Raw genomic sequence first — 9,349 nt, forward strand, 5'->3', positions numbered from 1 at the left:
TTGGTAGTGTAACGTGTTCTTGTGCTGAAACTGAACATCAAGAGGAACCTCTGAAGCAGTCTGTAGCTGTTTAGAGTTGTGTGCAGCAACATTTAGTAAAGAAAATTGAATGTACTGTGTGTTATTAGCCAACAAAGCTGAAAGAAAAACTGGATTAAAAGCAGATTTACTTAATTCACCTATTTTGCATCTGTGGTTAGATGTGGCTGTGGAAGAAGGGCAGAGGATGCGAAGAAGAGTTCCAACTTTCAACAAGGCTTTTGGTTTTAAATGTACACACCAGGCTCAAATACAGAAGTCAAAAAATGCACATAGTTGTTACCTTGTTTTCAGGATGCCTCCTTTTAATTCAGCTGCACATCGTTTGGGGTAGAACCTGACTCGTTTGACAGAAAAAGTTGTTCCTTTCCATCCCTTTACTGTGTTTACCAGCTCCCTGCTCCAGATAAATCCTTTGATCAGACAGTGTTATCCTACTCTTCATTTCTATTTGCTAAACTGAACTAATAACAGCTGAAAGTACATTTTTTTCCTCAAAAAAAATTTTAACTCTTTCATTGCTGTCATCTCAAATATTTGCCTAATCAGCCAAACACACAAACTGCAAGCAGTTCCCTGTGCTTTTTTCAGTAATTCCTAGCTGTTCCATGTCTACCAGCTGCTAAAACAATGACCATTCATCATGAGGATGTCTGTAATTGAGTCATACATTATCAGCAAAATATCAATACATTAGCTTTGAAAAGTGCTGGTAATTTAGAGAGAATACTAAAATCATGTTCCAGGTAAAATAAATAATGTTGGCTATTGCAAAGTTTCTTCATTTTTGTGTTAAATGCTGCAGCATCTTCGTTTGGACTCCTGAAGACTTTCTGGTTTGCCTTACCAGAGGAGAACACTTGTCCGAGATAAAATTGTCATTCAGATTCTGAAGATTGTTGTAGAGTCTGTGCCGGGGCGTGAGCTGCCATTGCCTTTCAGTGCACTTTGACCAGGACAGTCCTTGAAAAGTATAGGACTTTGCAGGAGTAATCACATGCTTCTGGTAAGAGAAATGATCACAGAATACTAAGAGGTGCTTTCCCCATGGTTGTTACTGTTGCCCAGTAGACAGTATATATATGTTGCCAGCCTGTGCATTTTTTTTGAAACAGAAAACTTGTGGATTATAAAAAGCAAAACAAGAAAATCCCTCTGCTTGTGTTTTTTCTTTGCAGTGTTGCTTTTTTGTTTGGGGTTTTTTTTTGTGTGTGTTTTGTTTTGAAGTTGCATGGCAATATTATGTTATTTAATGACTGTATTTTCCTGTGGAAGGGTTACAATACAAGCATGGAAGAAAAGGATTAAAGGAAATGGAATCATGTGAATTTTAAGAGAGAGAAATGTTTGCCAATGTAACTTTTACATCTCTCTTACACAGACACTTTTTGTTAAGGATTTCAAAAATATATACAGTAAAAAAAGTTTTTCCTCAAAATTTAGACATTTCTGAGTTTCAGCCACACTCTCATACATGTTAGACTTCTGCATAAGGTTTATAGTGCAACACTTGGCTGCCGTATTATAAATTAAATTTTAAAATTAGATTTAGTGTAAAAATTATTCTTTTCAATTAAAACTCTATTGAAATACCCATTTCTGTACTGCCACCTAAATTATTTATACATTTGTACTTCTGTTTGCAAGCAAAAGACAACTGCAATGAATAACAGAAAAGCATAATGATAGGCAGTTTTAGCTTTTCATTGTCCTGTCCTTTACTTATTTCCTCAGGAAAAATTTCTGCTGCTTGAAAGTGCTTATATTCACTCATCTGAGGAAGATTCATAGTAACATTTGTAGTCTTTAGAACAAAATGTCTGTATTATACAGAAGTTTACCTGAGTCAGCTAAAAGTCAATCAAGTACATCAAACTGATTCTTTTCTTTCCCCACACTCACCTATCTACTTTATCCAAGAAGCCTACCTACTATAAATTTGAGAGTTGAGCTTCTGGTTTTAAATTTCTTTTGCTTCTCAGACCTGTTCTTGTGAAGAAAATTTTTCTGAAAACTTCAAGTGTTTAGCCATTGCAAACACACACTGGAAACAACTAGCCAGAGCAGTGATGTATCATTGATATTGGATACTGCCACTTTCAATTTTTCTTGTAACCATATTTAATCTGCTAATATAAATATAGAAAGGAAAGACAGTATATTCTAGCATCTGTTCTGATTGCAACATCAAGCTGTATGTAGGCAGAAATGGTGCTGTTTCCAAGGCCCAGTGTAGCTGTTGTTATTGCAGAGGAATTGAGGACTGAATTGTGAGAACTTCAGGTTGTGTATGGAAATGGAAGTTCTTCTGCCATTTTGTCCCGGTTTCAGCTGGGATAGAGTTCATTTTCTTCTTAGTAGCTGGTGCAGTGCTGTGTTTTGGATTTGGTGTGACAGCAATGTTGACAAAAGACACTGATGTTTTTAGTTGTTACTGGGTGATGTTTATGTTAAATCAAGGAGTTTTCAGTTTCTTGGGCCCTGCCAGAGAGGGCTGGAGGTGCACGGGACATTGGGAGGGGACACAGCCAGGACAGGTGACCCAAGATAGCCAAAGAGGTATTCCAGACCATATCATGTCATGCTGAGTATATAAACTGGGGGAAGAAGAAGGAAGGAGGGGATATTTGGCATTGTGGCATTTGTCTTCCCGAGTAAGTGTTACACGTGATGGAGCCCTGCTGTCCTGGGGATGGCCGAACACCTGCCTGCCCATGGGAAGTGGGGAATGAATTCCTTGTTTTGCTTTGCTTATGTGTGCGGCTTTTGCTTTACCTATTAGGTTGTTCCTATCTCAACCCTTGAGTTTTACATTCCTTTCTGATTCTCCTCCCCATCCCTCTGGGTGAGGGGGAGTGAGCAAGCGGCTGCGTGGGGCTTGGTTGCTGGCTGGAGTTAAACCACAACACATTTGCTTAGAGGAAATCCAGAGTGGCTCCAAAGGGATTGTGCTACATTTATTCTTTGTGTGACAAAAGTACCTGGAATGCATTAGGCACTGTGGAAAGGCATATTTACATATAGATGTGAGAGTATTAAAATTCTATACCCAGATCTAACTTCTAAATAATCTCACCTTAGCTAATACGCTAAGAGGAAAACAGTTTCTGGAAGTTCTGTATCACAAAATAGAACTATCGTATTTATAGTCAGCATTTCCAGAAATGAAGACACTCTGCAGCATCTTCACAGGCAGGTGAGAAAAGCTTATTCCTGTTTACAAGATTCTGGTAATGAACCATGAAGGATAGTGCTTTGAAGCCATCTGTCAAATAGCTTACTTTTTTTGGTAATTGAAAGTGATTTAATACATCTTAAAACAGAAAGGTCGAATCATGTGCTGTAATTCTTACCCAGGTGACTTGCTGTGCAGGACCAGGAGGCAGCAGTTTCTGGAAGACAAGGACATAGATGCACTGTGTGTATGTCCAGAAAGTGTAAATGAAGCCCCTGCCCTGGAGTACTAATTGAAGTTTTTAACGAATAAAAAATTTGCTATCAAAGAACTTAAAGGTTAATTTCTTTACAGCATTTGCTGTCTCCTGTGGACAGATGTTCATTCTCTAGTAACTGCAAGGCTTTAATACATGTTTTTTGTACAAGTGAATTTCACCCAGATTAATTTCACTGTGTGAGAAAGTTTTCCCCGTTTTCCAGTAGTAGCCCCTCTGTTGGTGATGACTACATTCATTGAAAGCTTAGCATATCCAAACTTGAATACATCATGCAGGGAGCTGGTATCATTTTCCACTACCATATAATGTATTTTCATTTTCACCAAGTAGACTAGAGCTTCTCCCACTCCTTGCAGACCTCTAGAGATCATAATTGTGACAGGGGGAAATATGTCCCTGCCTGGGAGATGCAGTTATATCAGCCATCCCAGGAAAGAAAGGATGATTTAACTGCCTGTAAAGATGTCAGACAAGTCCAATGAAATGCAGGATTGTTAGCAAGGGAGCTGGGCATCATACCTACCCATCAAGGGACTAGCAACCCTGAGCCACCTCCACATGTGAGGTTGCACAACAGAGGGGAAATAAATATCTCCAAATTGTTCTATATTGGTCTAAATACTTATCCTAGGAAAACAAAACAATCCACATTTGTAGGAAATTTCCTTCTCTTGCCAGAGTAACAGGGAGTAAGAATACTGGTGAAAAGAATCCAGTATGGGATAAGAATCTATGAAGCATTCATTTATTTTTTTATTCCCAAACAAAGACTGACTGCACAACTTTTTCCTGACAGTATGGTCAGTACTGTGATTGGCTCTCTGGTACTAATTTAGGTGACCCTGCCAAGTGCACCCTAAACAGTGGGATTTCAGAGAGAGAAACCTAAGCATGCTTGTTCCTATGCTTACAAACACCGTGAACAATCTTTATAAGATACAGAAAGGAAACATTACTATTTCTGTTTTATTCCAGAATGTCTTTACAGTGTAGTACTTTCTTCTGTTTCTCCAGTGAAAGTAGGTTTTCTAAGGAAGAGCCATCTCTCATTTTTGGGATAGCAGAAAATGGCTGATGTAGGATAATTCTTTCCATTGTTACTAAAGTTCAGGAGCTTCTTGAAGCATATATGCTTAAAAAGAGAACAAAAAAGTGTAGCAAGGACAGCTGCCATTTCTGATTCTCACTTCATAATTTCTTTCCTGGAAAAACATGGGTAACACATACAATTTACCTGTCAGCACCTGCCAGACAGAAGGCTTACGTTGGGGGGTTGACTAAAATAGCCTAGATCTCATGCTGAAGTTAACCAAAGCTAAGAAGGCTAAACCAAAGCAGTGCTGGTGGTAGTGCCATCTAGATTTTGATCTAAACGATGATGTCTTGGTGGAGTATTAGAAGAGAGTGAAAGGGAAGCTTGCCCCTTTCAGTCCTCCCATCCTGTATCTCTGAAAATCCTTCAGGGACCCAAATGGAGAATTATAGGTGGAATGGATCATCTCTACGGTACTTCATCTACCTTGTTACGTCTAATTTCCAGCACAGTTATCTTGGTCCACTGAATTTCTAATGTCTGTTCCTCTTCTCTTTACAAATTACTCTGTGTGTGGCCTCAGTAGATTTTAATTTTGGACTAAACCAGTGTTGTCTTCCTCTTGTTATGATGTAGGGATTCTGACATTTTGTGGACTTCCATCCACTTTCCAACTTTTGAGCTCATGACTTGGATAAATCTGCTGGAATCTATTTAGCTCTGTGTCCTTAAAAAAGTAGATGCCACTTTTCTACCTAAAATTAGGGTAAAAAATAAACATCCATGAAAGGTTGGGGGTCTTCTAGGTACTACCAAAGAGTAGTGCCATCAAAGTAGTTGATTTGCTAAGTCAGTTTACTAACAAAATTATTAATTTCATTAAACCTGATCAAATGGGATTTGTATAAATGTGATTAAATTAAACCTGAATGATTTGTCAAGTTTCTCTTTTATAACTATATTTATAAAATAACTGTCTTATTACACTCTTGTTTTCTAGAAGCACATTACTTGACCTCAGGCTGGTGATTTTATCAATGTTATCCTTCATTGGTGGCCTGGTTTCAGCTGAGATGGTTAATTTTTCTTCCTGGTAGCTGGTACAATGCTGTTTTGGATTTAGTATGAGAATAATGTTGGTAACACACTGATGTTTTAGTTGTTAAGGAATGCTTACCATAAGTCAAGGACTTTTCAGTTTCCCATGATCTGCCACTGAGCAGGTACACAAGAACCTGGGAGGGAGCAGTGCCAGGACAGCTGACCAAACGAGCCAAAGGACACAGAATGTCATGCTCACTGTATAAACCAGGGGAGCTGGCCGGGAGCTGCTGATCACTGCTGGGGGACTAGCTGGGCATCGGTCAGCATGTGGTGAGCAACTGTGTTGTACATCACTTGTTTTTCTTGAGTTTTAGCCTTCTCTCTCTTTTTGTTATCTCCCTTTTCATTAGCAGTAGTAGCAGTAGCAGTATTGTATTTTACTTTATCTCTATTATTCAGCTGTTCTTATCTCAACCCACAGGTTTTACCTTTTTCCAGTTCTCCCCATCCCAGTGGGGCAGGGTGAGTGAGCCAGCAGCTGCCTGGTACTTAGGTGCTGGCTGGAGTTAAACCACAACACTTGGGAAGGTGAAAAACTGGAGTCACTTTCTATGTCACCATTCCTCCATGGAGTTTCTTCCCTATCATGTAATCCTTGACATCCAGATTGTGCCACAGTTAACTAGAGTACATGTAAACAGCATGTATCTAAGTGTAAAGATGCATTAGAGTCTATGGGGCTCCTGGTTTTTCTTCTCCGTAACAAAATTCGTACTTCAGAAGAAAAAAATTGGTGCTTTTTATGTAGGACACAAAAAGAGCCATTTAAACAAGCTAAAACATCTTTGTTTCTTCCATCTTTATGCGAAAAACAGCTGAACAGTTTAAAACTACCTTTAAAAATTATATCTAAGACAACTTACATGCCAAGCTTCAGACAAAAATACTTTTTGCAGCCAAATTATCAAACCCTCTGAAAGAGCATTTATAATGGAATTGCTGATGCAACCTTTATTATAGGGATATGAATAGCTATAATGAAGGCTTAAGCTGATGTTCTGGCAAGCCTACTGCTGAAAATTATTCTGAATTTATCTGGCATTCAGAAAATGCTTGAAGTGGCCCAAATGTTTACACCATCATTATCATTTTGACAATATCTCTTTTATCCCAAAGGAAGTCAGTGATGAACAAATTCAAGCAGTGTGTGAGACATGTGCGTATTTAGCATCTGTTACGCATTCTCTTGGCAGCATTGTTTTATGAGTAAACCAGGGCCAAGGGCTCAACCACCAACTTACCAGCAGTTGTGTTGAATCAGACATTATTGCCTATTGTGTCATTTTAAAGTGTATTAGTGATCTGTATTATGTTTTTCCCTGATTATTTGATTTTGGTTTGTAAGCTGGAAACTCCTCGCTCTAAGCAAGTGTTAAATTTGAAATACTACTCACTCTTGTATTCTTAGAGAAGTCATACAGAGCTTTGTTAATCATGGGCTAATTACAGATGCAGTATTTTCCTGTGAGCATGTAACTTAGACTCCCAGAGCAGATCCAGGTAGATATCTGATGATAAAACCTAATGGTTGGCTTTTGGTGCATCATAGCATAGGATGCATACGGACAGTTGCATCTTTTAGTAGCCTCATCTCTTTATCAGCTTTCTTTTTTCTACTAGTATGTTTTCAGATGATAAAAGAGTGCCACTTTCTCTGCTTCTGATGGTTTGGCTACTTGTGAGATTGCACTGATTAATCAAGTTTGGGTGCTAAATTGATTTTGTTAAACCCTTGTTCAGGGAGCCATCAAGTAAATTAAACCTGTCCTGTATTGACTTCCCTGAAGTTGAGAAGGACTTGACTTATACTAAATCAATGTAAATCAAATTTAAAATTATTTAAATGGGTGCACAGAAGTGTGTTTTCACCAGTATAATGAAATAAATTTTAAAACACAGTTTAGACAAGTTCAATATGATGTACTTCAGGCTTCTGGCTGCATTTTCTGAGGATTTCAGTGGTGTAGAACCAGAATGTCTTTACAGAAAACTTTCTATGTGAGATTTCTTAAAAGATACATATTTTTTTAAGAATCAGGAGTTTTCCCTCATAGAATTTTCATACAGCAAATGTTAGAATTTCTATTGGAAAATTTATGCACCATCTTAGAAATGTCAAAAAAAAAAAGTGGCATAGCATCATTTTGAAAGAATTTTGAAATTAAATACATGGGTTTTTTAAGTGTCAGCTGCAAATGTTGCTTTCTGTCACTTATCACTGAAAAATATAATTTTGTAATATTTGTGAATTCTTCATTTCTCCCTTTTAACTATCAGAAATCTGGAAAAGGAAATTGAGAGTGAAACAAAAAAATATCACTTTAGTTGGAAGGCTTTAAACTGGATTTTTTTTGAGCAGCTTTGCTACCAACTAGATATGCTGATATGCTGTTTTGAACAAAACCTCTGTCTCAGTGCAGCTGGGGCACTAGCCCAGGAAGAGGGAGTCTCTTGTTTATTTTCTGCTTGTCATCAGATTCAAAGAAGAAGATTATTTTTTTTTTAATATGTACCAAATCATTCTGAATGAGATGGAAAGATATTTGAAGTTTGTCTTGCACGCTCCCTGTACTGAAGGAGAAATCCTGGTACATCATCATACTTTCATAAATTAAACTGAGAGAGGGTAGATTTGGATTAGATATAAGGAAGAAATTCTCCCCTGTGAGGGTGGCGAGGCGCTGGCCCAGGCTGCCCAGAGCAGCTGTGGGTGCCCCATCCCTGGCAGTGCTCAGGGCCAGGCTGGACGGGGCTGGGAGCAGCTTGGGCTGGGGGGAGGTGTCCCTGCCTGTGGCAGGGGGCGTGAAACTAGAGGATCTTTAAAGTCCTTTCAACCCAAACTGTTCTTTGATTCTTTGAATGAAAAAGGCTAATGTTTCAACAAGGAAAAAAAGTGTTTTCATGCAAGTGTTTGAAAAGTTTGACTCTAGAAATGAGCAGTAACAGCATGTTCTGAAATGAGGGAGGTTGCTGTGAAATGGATCTCGTCTTTGTTGTTGTGTTCAGACCCAACCTGCAAGTCCTGCTTAGCTCCGGACTTTATTCTTTAGTTTTTCACATTGTTCTTACTCAACACCAATTGCTTGATTTACCAGGTTACTACTGCCATTTTCATTCTTATCACTATTTTACCTCCTTCCCTTCCCAAGCAGTTGGGTGCCTTTGCTCTGAAGTTTATGGCTGTACATGAGAAAACTGGAAATTACTAGCTCCATTGTGTAATCCTAATCTTTTCTTCAGGGACATGCATTGCTTAGAGAAGGAATCTCTTGTATTGAACAACAATAAAAAACAAAAATTGGTTCTTAATGATGGTACTTGGCACAGTTACAGCTCATTGCAAGCTTAACTGATAGTGGGTCCTTTCTCAGTGTGAGATTTAATTTTCTTTTAGGTAGCTAGCTGTGCTTGGTGTCAGTACATATAAACCGTCTTGTCAGCAGTTGGTTGCATGCTGAGATGGGAAAGTGCCCTATGGGAAGGAGGAAGAAAACCACTTCTTAGCATCCTATCAACTGTAGGACTCTGTGCAGTGCTGTCATCACGTCAAGGCTGAACTCATATGTTATGGATATCAAGCTACAGGATATCTTATAATTTGAAGCGAAGAAGCTGTGGTACACAGCGAGAGTGGGAGAGGCTGTGCTAAGCACTGTCATATTAATAAACCACCAAAATTACATGGGATTACTTAAAAACACCTATGATGCAACTCTAA

The sequence above is a fragment of the Falco biarmicus genome, chromosome 1, assembly GCF_023638135.1.
Source record: "Falco biarmicus isolate bFalBia1 chromosome 1, bFalBia1.pri, whole genome shotgun sequence".
NCBI classification, from domain to species: Eukaryota; Metazoa; Chordata; class Aves; order Falconiformes; family Falconidae; genus Falco; species Falco biarmicus.